The following is a 14,135-nucleotide window of genomic DNA, read 5'->3' as shown; positions in this document are numbered from 1 at the left end:
TCATCCTAACTGGTGACAGATTATCTCTCTTTGGTATTCTATCCAGTGACTGACAGATATAATTCCTATTTCTCCCGGGTGGTTTATCCTTGATATGTTCATCCTAACAAATGGCGGATATGAAGGAGAATAGTGATCCATAACACAGTGGAATTTAAAATTCCTCCTTTAGTGATCCTTATGATTGGGCATGATCAGTGATAGAATCGTTACCTCTGGTGGCAATGGTAACCTTTGATGCAGATCTACGGAGCGATCACGAACGTTGAACGACGACAACGCCTATACTCAATCCACACGAACGGATTCCTTCAACCTCAGTGCTAGCTGCTACGAATGAAGGCTTTGAGTGAGTGAGAGAGAGAAACGAAATTGCAACTGCACAAATGCTTCTACACAAGGCTTCTATTTATATAACCACTTGTGTGGACTGCAAGCTAAAAAAATCCCACTCAAGTGTATGTGGCCCATATCTTATAATATGCCAAAATCACTTAAGCGCGTGGTACCTTACCATATTTCGTATTCTACTTAAGTACACCGTACCTTACGATGTTCTACAATTCACTTAAGTGCATCGTACATTACGGTATTTCTTAGTTACTCTATCTCTTATCAATCAGTCCTTTTGTGTGTGACCCTGTAGGTTTTCGCGGCATTGACAATTATATTAAATCACGTATTTAACATAATAAACAGTGAGCGGTATCTAGCAACACATCACTGCTACCCAAAACACGAAAATGTCATGTGATCTGACAAATCCTTTTGTGATAATACTTATGTGTATAATTACCCTTTTTCCCTTATGTCTATATTGAACACAAGGCATAGACCGTATCATCCTTGTCCAGTTCATTGGACCCATAGACATTTATCCTGTTACGCAGGATGGGCAAATTCTATCTAGGTCACTCATGTCCCTTAGCATGCTTCGTGGAGTACCCATTAACTGTCTTTATGGTCATCCAGTTATGGACAATGTTTGATAAACAATAACGCACCCGACTCTACATCTAAGGTCCATAGTGGTTTCAGGTCGAAGGGTGGTATACACCATTATCACCATGAGAATAACTTATGACACTTTGCATAACATAGCGGGTCAATCCAGTATAAATATTACTCTTAATATTCATACCTATGTTTAAGACTTGATAACTCCTTATCCATGATCCATGAGATGTGATCATCAGTCTATATACATAATAGTCTTAATGCTTTAATGTTATCCCACTTCACAATAAAGCTCAACTGTGGATATTTTAAGAATAGTGTCCTTATGTTTAATGTGATCTCATGATTAAGTCGCACTTGATACATTAAAAGGACTATCTATTCTAGGGACTTTATTAGACAAACATAATAAAGAAAAATCCTTTTATTATTAAAAAATAATTCGATACAAGTACCAAAAGTATTGGCCTCTAGGGCTTACACCAACAATCTCCCACTAGCACTAGAGCCAATCAGGCATACCCCTAATGCCCATAGATCTAGTATGGCCATCATGCTTCTGCTGTGCAAGAGACTTTGTCACTGGGTCAACAATATTGCCAAGTGTAGGTACTCTGCATATTTTCACATCTCCTCTATCTATTATCTCTCGAATGAGGTGATAACGCCTAAGTATGTATTTGGATCGTTGGTGAGATATATGTTCCTTAGCTTGTGCGATAGCACCATTGTTATCATAATAGAGACCAATGGGATCCATAATGCTAGGAACTATGCCAATGAATTTTTCACTTGAGGCAACAATACACTCGGCCTCGGTTGTAGAATCAATAACTGTATCTTGCTTTGAACTTTTCCAACTCACAGCGCCACCGTTTAAGCAAAACACATAACTAGATTGCGATCTAAAGTCATCCTTATATGTATGGAAGCTAGCATCGGTGTATCCAATTACAACCAGCTCTTTCTAACCTCCATATATCAAGAATGAGTCCTTAGTCCTTCTCAAATACTTAAGGATATTCTTGACAACTACCCAATGAGCATCACCAGGATCAGATTGGTACCTACTCGTTGCACTTAAAGCATACGAGACATCTGGTCGAGTACATAACATGGCATACATGATAGATCCTATTGCAGATGCATATGGAATCTTATTCATGCGACCCCTTTCTTCCTTAGTTGAAGGGGATTGTGTTTTTGATAGACACAGGCCATGTTGCATAGGTATGAATCCTTTCTTGGAATCATGCATATTAAAGCGTCTCAGCACTTTGTCTATGTACGTACTCTGACTTAGGCCAAGCAGTTTTTGTGATCTATCTTTATAGATTCTGATTCCTAATATATAGGCTGCTTCACCTAGGTCCTTCATAGAAAAGCATTTCCCCAACCAAGACTTTACTTGTTGCAGGGTAGGGACATCGTTTCCAATGAGTAATATGTCATCCACGTATAATACCAGGAAAATGATCATGCTCCCACTAACCTTCTTGTAGACACAAGGCTCATCTTTGATCTTGATGAATCCATATTGTTTTACTGTTTCATCAAAACGAAGATTCCAGCTTCTGGAAGCTTGCTTCAATCCATAAATTGATCTTTGTAACTTACATATCTTTTGGGCTTCTTCTGGTATGTCAAATCCTTCAGGATGTGTCATGTAGACATCCTTAAGAAGATTCCCATTAAGGAAAGCAGTTTTGACATCCATCTGCAATATTTCATAATCATGATATGCAACGATAGCAAGTAAAATCCAAACAGAGTTAAGCATTGCAACTGGTGAAAAGGTTTCATCATAGTCAACCCCATGAATTTGTTTATATCCTTTTGCAACCAGTCTTGCCTAATAGGTATGTACCTTACCATCCATCTCAGTCTTCTTTTTGAAGACCCACTTGCATCCTATAGGGTTAACTCCTACAGGAGGCTCTACCAAGGTCCAAACTTGGTTTGTGTACAAGAAATCCATTTCAGATTTCATGGCTTCTAGCCACTTCTCAGACTCGGGACTAGTTATGGCCTCTTGGTAGGTCACAGGCTCATCTTGATCCATGAGTAATACATCACCTTGATCAGTTATGAGATATCCATATCTCTCAGGTAGGTGACGTATCCGTCTTGACCTACGCTAATCTAGTTCTACTTGAGCAGGTTGCTCTTCCATAACTACTTCTGTTTCTTGCTCTAATTCCTCCATAGGTGTATCAATGCTTTGTGATGCTTGAATTTCTTTAAGCTCTACTTTCCTCCCACTGATTCCTTTGGAAATGAAATCCTTTTCTAGGAAAACTCCAGTTCGAGTGACAAACACTTTAGGATACCCCACAAATAAGCATTTGTCAGATTTAGGCTCAAGCTTAGTTGAAATTAGTCATTTCACATAAAGTTCGCAACCCCAAATCTTCATGTAAGACATATGTGGTTTCTTACCACCCCATATCTCATATGGTGTATTCTCAACCTTTTTGGATGGAACACGGTTAAGTGTGTAAGCTGCTGTCAATAGTGCATGTCCCCAAAAGGTGTGACTCATCATGGATCGGACCATGTCTAACAGGGTTTGATTTCTTCTCTCAGATACACCATTCCATTGGGGTGTTCCAGGAGGAGTAAGTTAGGATAGGATCCCACACTCTTTCAGATGGTCATCAAACTCTAGGCTTAAATACTCACCACCTCGATCTGATCGAAGAGTTTTAATATTCTTACCTAGTTGGTTTTGTACTTCATTCTTGAATTCCTTGAACTTTTCAAAGGACTCTGATTTGTGTTTCATTACTAAAATCATCAGTAAATGTGATGAAGTACTGAAAACCTCCTTTGGCTGGTATATTCAGTGGTCCACATACATCAGTATGTATGAGGGTCAAAAGATCATTAGCTCTTTCACCTTTTCCTGTGAATGGAGACTTTGTCATCTTTCCAATTAAACAAGATCTGCATGTCTCATATGATTCATAATCAAAAGAGTCCAAGAGTCCATCTTTATGGAGTTTTGAAATGTGTTTCTCATTTATGTGGCCTAATCGACAATGCCAAAGGTAAGTTGGATTTAACTCATTAGGTTTCATCCTTTTAGTATTAATGTTATAAACAAGCATTTCAAGATCAAGGACATATAGTCCATTGTTCATTTGTGCAGTAGCATAGAATATATCATTCAAATAAATTGAGCAACAATTGTTTTTTATTATAAATGAAAAACCAAACTTGTCCAAACAAGAAACGAAAATAATATTCCTGCTAATTGCAGGTACATAATAATAGTTCTCTAACTGAATTATTAAACCACTAGGTAAAGTCAATATATAAGTTCCTACGGCTAAAGCAGCAACCTTTGCTCCATTGCCAACTCGTAGGTCAACTTCACCTTTTGCCAAATCTCTACTCCTTTTTAGCCCCTGCACATTGGTACAAATGTGAGAACCGCATCCAGTATCTAGTACCCATGATGCAGAAGTAGATAAATTAATTTCAATAACAAAAATGCCTGAAGTTGAAGTCTATACTCCATTCTTCTTATCTTCCAAGTACTTTGGGCAGTTTCTCTTCTAGTGTCTGGTCTTACCGCAATGGAAGCAGGTGCCTTCCTTTTCTATGCCTCCACTAGGCTTCAAAGCAGCAACAGTGGGTTTGGGTTTGGCAACTTCCTTGTCTTTCCCTTTATCACCCTGCTTGGTGGGTCTCTTGTTCTGTCTCTTTCCATTTCCGATCATCAGAATGGACTTCCCTTTTGACTTTGTATTCTGCTCAGTAGTTCTTAACATGGCTAGCAGTTCAAGAAGATATTTGTCCATATCATTCATATTGAAATTTAGGACGAATTGACTGAATCTATCTGGCAACGATTGCAAGATCAAATCAGTCGCAAGTTCTTTTCCGAGGGGAAAACCCAACCTCTCAAGGTTTTCCACACACCCAATCATCTTGAGCACATGGGGACCTACAGGGGCTCCCTCAGCTAACTTGCCTTGAAAAAGGGATTTTGAAACTTCAAACCTTTCATGCCTTGCTTGCTCTTGATAGAGCATCTTCAGGTGTTCGATCATATTGAACGCTGCCATGTTCTCATGTTGCTTTTGCAACTCTGAGTTCATGGTAGCTAGCATGAGACAAGAAGTTTCATTGGCATCATTGACATGCTTCTTATAAGCATCTCTTTCTGCCTTAGGTGCAGAACTAGGAGGTTCCTCTTCAGGAACAGGTTTCTCCAAGACATACAACTTTCTATCATGTTTGAGGAAAATCCTCAGATTTCGATGCCAATCCAAAAAATTTATCCCAGACAATTTTTCCTTGTCAAGAATTGATCGCAAAATGTTGTTAGAGGTGTTTGTTGTCATGGTAATCTATATGAAAATAATAAAAATATAAGTATCAATAACATAATTAATTAGGCCTTTAATTAAATATGCTCCCACTATTTTACTCAAAACAAATGACCCTCACCATTTGATTCGGAAAATCCTGTTGGAAGACTTTCTAGTGGGTCGAGATCCACATTTCACTTTGTTTTAAGTCCGCGTAGGTGGATTACACAAAACTAGGTTATTTAGGTAGGAACTCCTTTCAATTGTATCTAATACAACTCTCAAATATTTTAGTTGGGTGAATAACTCCTTATTCCAATCCATCACATGGATCATTTTCAACTCCTGCTTCTAAACATATATAATCTTATTATAATTTGTTTAGTTAATTTTGACCCATTGTTTTAGCAATTGGATATTATAATTATCCCATCGCACCTTACTAATATATAACATGCAGCTCGTGTAAGCGAAACCTATATTATCCGATACTAGTCTTGATGAGTGCTAAAACTCGGAAAGCATAAACTTAATATTTAATTTGAGGGAATTTGCAATTATTCTGATCTCACCGACTTATTTATCATATAAATTGTCTCTCACATGCATCAACATACATTAACATGCATTAACATACATAATGAAACAGTTATGGCCCCTAGCGCAATTGTTCTCCCAAGCCAATGAGAGAACCTAAGCTAACCTAATAACGATCTAAGCTTCTCCAAGCAAGATCTTCAAGGTTGTCCTCCTTTGATATTGAATTCTTCTCTTTCTTCATAATATTACATTACATAAAAGAAACTCGTTTTATATACGAGGGAGTGAGATGAGAAAAGAAGTTACATTAAGATATTAAAAGAGAGGCACAACACGCAGGTCGTATTTTAAAAACCCAAAACAAAATAAAGGAAAACTAAGGCCATAACCGATCACCACAAGACAATAATAATAAACACATTATTATTATTAATTTTAATTCTTTTAATTAATTAAAACCAAATTAAATTTCGGCGACCGATCACACTACACAGAGTTAGTCGGGGGTCCGCTGCCCGGTCAGCGGGATGGGGGTTCCGCTGCCCGGTCAGCGGACGGTGGTTCCGCTGACCGATCAGCGGATGGGGGTCAAGGGGGGAGCGCCCCTGGCCGAAATTTTTAATGAACAATTCATTTGAAATCGACATCGTTTTTCGCATTAACACTTGATACTTTAAAGCACAACTTTTGCGCAGTCACAACCCTAATCGCATAACTCTTTGACAACACAACCCTTGTGCCGTCATTAACCCTAATGTACCAATTTCAGACCGTCAAACACATCTCGATTGTTGATTCAGTATGATTGATCAACACGTCATTGCTTCACCATACTAATGTCGGATCAAGAAGCAAACGACCATTGATCGCTCAAAGGAAAACAACCATTAAGTGTTTGAATGAACGAAAGAGAAACAATATATCATATATACCGTAGTTTGCATCAGGATTACTTATATCATATATATAACTTGATCGATCTCAATTGCATAACCTATGGACGATCGATGTATCACTACTTCACCATACTAATGTCGGATTCTGAAGCATAGTCAACATCAATCATCCAAATCGTACACACATGATGCCAAATTTAATTACTCGTTTATTCTTTGATTCATTCTGTCTTTTAATCGTGTTAATACAGAAAATACAGAAAATAAACAGCTATCAGATGCATGGTTTCGTAAGTGGCTCTGATACCACTGAAGGAGAATAGCGATCCATAACGCAGCAGAAATTAAAATTTCTCCTTTAGTGATCCTTACGAATGGGCATGATTAGTGATAGAAGCGTTACCTCTTGTGGCGATTGCAACCTTTGATGTAGATCTACGGAGGGATCACAAACGTTTAACAATGACAACACCTCTACTCAGTCCACACGAACAAATTCCTTAGTTACTCTATCTCTCATCAATCCGTCCTTTTGTGTGTGACACTGTAGGTTTTCGCGGCATTGGCAATTATATTAAATCATGTATTTAACATAATAAACAGTGAGCGGTATCTAGCAACACATCACTGCTACCCAAGACACGAAAATGTCATGTGATCTGACAAATCCTTTTGTGATAATACTTATGTGTATAATTACCCTTTTGCCCTTATGTTTATATTGAACACAAGGCATAGACCGTGTCATCCTTGTCCAGTTCAATATTGGGCCCATAGATATTTATCTTGTTACACAAGATGGGCAAATTCCATCTAGGTCACTCATGTCCCTTAGCATGCTTCGTGGAGTACCCATCAACTGTCTTTATGGTCATCCAGTTACAGATAATGTTTGATTAGCAATAAGGCACTCGACTCTACATCTAGGGTCCATAGTGGTTTCAGGTCGAATGGTGGTATACACCATTATCACCATGAGAATAACTTATGACACTTTGCATAACATTCTATATAGTATTCTCATAAAGGGTCAATCCAGTATAAATATTACTCTTAATATTCATACCTATGTTTAAGACTTGATAACTCCTTATCCATGATCCATAAGATGTGATCATCAGTCTATATACATAATAGTCTTAATGCTTTAATGTTATCCCACTTCACAATAAAGCTCGACTAAGTATACTTTAAGAATAGTGTCCTTATGTTTAATGTGATCTCATGATTAAGTCACACTTGATACATTAAATGGACTATCTATTCTAGGGACTTTATTAGACAAACATAATAAAGAAAAAGCCTTTTATTATTAATAAATAATTCGATACAAGTACCAAAAGTATTGGCCTCTAGGGCTTACACCAACAAGATATTCTTCCTTTGAGTTTATCCTTAATATGTTCACTTTAACGAGTGACATATACTCTCTCTTTGGTCTTCTACCTAGTAACCGGTAGTTGTAAATCATATTTGATCCTTTTCCCCAACATGTTATTCTTGACCAGTAACAGGTAACAAATACACCTCTTTCTCCTCAGCGAGTCATCCTTGATATGTTTACCCTAACCGGTAACAAATGTCCCTCTGTCAGAGTATATTATCTTCCTACCCAGTAACCACTAATATATAATCTCTAGTAGTCTTATGTTGAAGAACATTCTTCCCCAGTTGAGTTTGAGTGCGTATTTCCTCAACAAAATCGCCTTTTCCTGTTTGATCTGAGTATTTCAGCTTTGTTCTGATCTACCCATTTCCCCTGCAGATTTTCCTGACCCGGGTTCTTCCATTGATTTATTTTCATGGAAATTCCCCTCGTGTCTCCAACATCTTTTAAGTTGTAGCCTGGCCTACGCATAACTTTTTATCCCCCTAGAGTATCTGTCTCCCCAGTGAGTTTTCCTTATGGAATGCATTATGCTCCTGTGGACTTTCAGTCTCTCCAGATTCTTTTCCTTTGTGGCAATTTATTCCCACTAAGATTATTTTTACATACATACCAAATGCATCATGGGGTCTCTTAGGGACTAAAATTTGTTTCTATACATTGTTATTTAAGTCCATTCTACTGAGATGATATGAAGATTTTAACCTTCACATCCTCAGTTAAAATGTCCTTAAATAGGGGCAGCTGTAAGACCCCAATTTTGACCCTAAGATCCCTCATGCTATCTCATCATATGCATTGGCTTTAGGATCACACCTTGACATCCTCCTTACCCCTCATTCATTGGGTTTGCATTGGGGGAGATCACCAAACACATGTGATTGTATTATACTTTATTTTTCTATGTTTACTAACCAAAATGCCAAAAATATGTCTATGTATAGCTTTATTTCTTTTATAGGTAGTGTGTGCATCCACCAATGCCCTATCAAGCTCACAACTAGGGTTTGAGACCCTCAATGAAAGGAGATGAATTAAGAGATGGTTCACATTGGTTCTAGAAATCATATATGGATCCCCATGGTCTTCATTTATTATTTTGATCAAGAATTCATCAAGAGTTTGAAGCTTGTTTGCCTTAGAAACCCTAATTCATATGGGTATCTTGTGTGACTTCCTCAACAAGTTTCTTCAATATTTGATCAAATATTTCAAAGGATAACTAATTATACATCATATTATACATATATGATACTCAATAAGTCCAAGAGATCAATAGAATTTCAAGTTTGCAAGTTGGTTTATGGTGCTGGACCAGAGAAAGTCAACTGGTCAAAACTATGGTTCCCTAGACCTTATTTCCTACAATTTTTGTCATATGAAAATGATTACAAGATCAAAGTTACTCCTTATGACATTCCAAACAACTTTCATGTTAAATACAAGATCTATTTTTGCTTGGAAAGTCATTTTTACGGTAAAATATTATAAGTCGTTTTGTATGTGCCCTAGTTAGGAGGTTAACTTCCAAGGATCATAACTTGCTCATTTTTTATGATATGAAGGCCATACAAGTTTCATGATCAATTTCAATATGTCCTCTCCAAATTTGATTCTTTGATAAACTTAAAATTCAACTTTCAAATTCACGTGCCAAGAGGAAACATTATAGATCACTTTGGGCCATTACCATTGAACAAGAGATTTTCCTCAACTTCTAAAATGCATAACTCCTTCATGCCAAATCCAAATGAGGTAAATTTTGTGATCAAATTTAAGAGGTTTGAAAGATATACAACTTTGATGAGGGAACGTTTTCCATTTGAATCCCATAGCAAACGTTATTCAAGGTGGAAGAAGTGAACATTTGGCTTGGTACTTAGAAAAATTTCATTTATGTTTGATTTTCCAAACTTCCACCTAAAACTTCATAATGATCCAAGCTTCAAATGGAAACGTGTTCAACATGGAAGTTGTTTCCCTTTATCTCACCTTTACAAAAATTCCAAGATCATCTCATTTGGAAAAGAATTGAGGGACTTATGCATATGTTTTTCACAAAGTTCCATTTGGTAAGAATTATGGTTAAAATTCATTTCCTTTATCCATGGTAATGTGACATCATTTCAGGTTGAATCATTGGATGGGCCTATCACACGTCCATGCATCCATGCAAGGGAGATTTCTATTTTTGGAATTTTAAATGAAGTGTGTGAAAAGCAAATGCATAGCCTATAAATAAGACCCCTCATGCTCAGAATTAGAGGGACCTGACCCAAGCTTTGAATTTGCAATCCTAACCCTCACCATTAGAGGACAAACTTGAAGGTTTTCAATTGAAAATCGAGTTTCAATTTCACTTCAGTTTGGAAGTTGAAACTCCTAGAATCCAAACCTTTCCTTGATCCAATTCAACTCCTGCAAGCTTCTAAAGTCAAGACAAGGCCAATTGGAAGCAAGATCAAGTAAGATTCAAGTTCCCTTGAAGGTGAATTTTCAGAAACTTCGTATCTTCGATTCTCTCTCAATTCTTCACTATTCTCTTTGATTTTTGGTTGGCTGAAGTCCTACCAATGTAGGCAACAAGATTGAGTTGCTTTGAGGTCAAACTGAAGCAACTCAGTTCATGATCCTCAAAATTCAAATCCCGACATCTTTTGATATACTTGAAATTGGAGAAAATTGAGGTCAGATTCAAGATCCTGAGCATTTTCTCTTTGAAATAGTGTCCTTGTTTTTCATTTTTCATTGAGATGAAGTTGGACCAGTCTGGTGGAGGTCACCGGATAAGATGACCGAAGCCCTAGCTCCGGTGGTGTGTTGGCACAACTCCTGGCCATCTAATCATGTTTGAATGTTTTAATTTGATCCATTTCCTTTGAATACCACAAATGCCACGCGTTGACTACAATGCACCATGGAATGCGCGCTAGGCCATCAGATCTGCTACCTCAATTAATGAGAGATATCTGATGACCCTTGTTTTTTCTAATTTCTTTTTATTTTCTTAATTTTCATTTAATCCTTTTATTTTGTTTATTTCATATAAATTTTATTTTTAATCCAAAAAATATGGAACTTTCACCAAAAATCTTTAAATATTTTTCTCTTCCATATTCTGAATTAAAATTATTTTTTGGATTAATTTTGATATTTTTCATGAATTAAATGTTTTTGTGCATACTTTTAATAGTTTAAAAATACTTCTAACTTTTGAAAAATGGTGACATTTTTTGTCTAAGATCCTTTGACCTTGTTTGACCTAGGATAAATCCCTTGGTCATTTATTTGGTGTTTTGAAGGGATTTTATGTTATGACCAAATTAAAATGTTTTTTAATTTACTTTTAATTGGATTTTTAATTGATTAAATGCTAAAACATTTTGTTGAGCCATTTTTATGGTCTTGTGATGTTTCACTTTTTGTTTGGGCCTTGGGCAAGGTTGATTTGACTTTTGTTGGATCAAAACCATTGGATTTAGGGGATCGATGAAATGCATATTTGATCTTCCAAAATGAATGAATGGTTTTGATTTTTTGAAAGTTCTCTATTGGTCAATTTGTGTTTCTATCTTCATCCCTATTCTTTCCCATTCCCTCATTTGACCAATAAAATGTCTAATGTATTAAGGCTAATTGGTTCATCAATGAACTTGTGTTAGATGAACTAATACAAGTATGACTATGATATGTCCCTCCCTCTTGATCTTTTATTTTAGTGTATGGGATGTTTTAGGAGTTTGGTTCTTCATACCAAATATCTAACATGAATTAACACCTAAATTTTTATTGTCCGACTGTAGCACCTCAAATTTGCACCTATCATTGTACATACCATCTCATATTAGGTCATAGCATATCATGATCCATTGCATAGCATTGCATTGTCCCAGTTGCCTCAAGTACAAGCCAATCAAGGAATTAGGTCAAACTGGTCAGGAGATCAGTCAGTCAAGCAAGCAAGTGCATTTTTCAAGGAGCCAAGGCCCTAGGGTTTGTCCAACATGTTCACATGACTTGGAGGTCCATTTGAAGTGTTTAAGTCAAGGATTGGATGTTCAGAAGTCATCAGTTCATGCACAGTCAGTCAGAAACCCTAAAAGTCAACTGTTGGTCAACTGTCCTTTTAATCAGTGATTTGATGATGGAAATTGGTTTGAGAGGTCTCATTCATGTACATATAGTCCTCATATATCATGTCAAACACCATCATGGAAGAATTTGAAGCCAGATCAGAAATTTCCAAAAATGGAAACTGGACCTGTAACTGAAACTTACCAAAAATGGAAAGTCTTGATCCTCAAACTTACATCATGATACAAGCTTCAAATGAATTTTTGCCCAACATGAAAGTTGAAGATCTTGTTCTCCCATTTCCAAAAAGTCCAAGAACTCTTAATTCCCATGTGTGGTTGGCAAGTTATGATCGAATCGACTTCAGAAATTCTTGAACTTCAAAAGGCCATATCTCTCAAACCGTTTGGCCAATTTGGGTGGGGTTTTTTCCTACAAGTCACATTTGTTCCCCTCTTTCCAAAAATATAAATTTCATAAGCCAAAACTTCACCAATCAAAATGGCATTTTTTGACCTATCTCATTTAAATGCAAGTTTGACCAATGTTTGACTTTTTGATATAAACATTTTTCTAACATTTGGCCAATTGGAACAGCTCAGAAAAGTCATTTAAAACCTGTTTGCAAGCTCAATTATGCAGTACATGAAGCCATTCTTTAACTTGCTTGAAATTTGGCAAAAGGACAATTTCACTCATTCTATCCATACTCTCTACCATGCCATGCTTTGTACTTCATCAAGACAGAACTTTAGAAGTACATTTGCTGTCATTTTGAACACATTTTAGCAGCCTAACCAACAGCAAAACAAGGGCCATTCACTACTTGCTTGAATTTTGGAACAAAAGGACAAATGCAACCATATCCACCATACTTCCACACCTTGCTTTGTACCATGACAGCAGACCTTAGGCATGATTTTTTGCTGACATTTTGAGATTCAATTGCAGCTAGTAGCCATAAAAAAAAAACACTTGGCATAACAGAAATTATTGATGCTGAATCCCTCTCACTTGCATTTCAAAAAGCTGTCAAAAACTAAAAAAAGAGCAGTTGCTAATAGCAGAATTTTCCATTGACTTGCTGTCATGAGAAGTCAGCAATAACAGGCACAAACCAAAAAGAAGGGACTTCATCCATTCTCACTCTTGGCATTTGCAAATTCTGTCCAAAAAGGCAACTTCAAACAGAAACTTCTCAACTTCATTTTCCTGTCATGAGGACATTAATAGCATACCAAACACACTGCAGCAGAAAATGATCTTATCCACCTTGCTTTAGCATTTCAAATTTTCTGTCAAACTCCACAGTTCCAAGACAGTACCTTGCCACTAAAGCAACACTCAACAGTAGATTTTAGGGGTGTATTTTCTGTCATATTGAGGACAGTAAAACCAAGGGCAGCATGACAAACCATTTTTTTTTGGGGCCAAGGCAAACTCATTATGCATTCTCATTCTAAAAGCTCACTTTGCTTTGCATTTCTAAAAACAGTCAACAAAAATACCCTAAAGACCAAACTTTGCATTGCTTTTCCATCATCCAAGTACCATTTTGAAACTAGCAGCACCAAGCCAACACAGTAGAAAACCTTGTGCTCTCACTCTCTCAAAAGGAAGCACACTTTGGCCATCAAACATGACATAGCAGACCAACAAACCTCATTCATTCAAACTCACCCCACTTGCATTCTTCCAAAACCTGTCAAAACTCAAGAAGAACTGAACCTGCCTTGCCTAACTCACAAATCCAAAAACTGCATTCAGTCTGCCTTTGGCATTTCAAACTTTCTGTCAAGTACAAAGGAACCAAACCTGCCATACCATAGAGCAATATCCAACAGCATGACCTTGCTTCGATTGAAACAACATAACCTCATTTGCTGTCAAAGATGAAAACTCCTAACTAGCATCCATCAAGCACATTGGCATACAAAAAAATCATTCATGCTGAAAACTCAT

This window comes from Lathyrus oleraceus, chromosome 4 (genome assembly GCF_024323335.1).
Source record: "Lathyrus oleraceus cultivar Zhongwan6 chromosome 4, CAAS_Psat_ZW6_1.0, whole genome shotgun sequence".
Lineage (NCBI taxonomy): Eukaryota > Viridiplantae > Streptophyta > Magnoliopsida > Fabales > Fabaceae > Lathyrus > Lathyrus oleraceus.
This window is presented reverse-complemented; position numbering follows the sequence as displayed.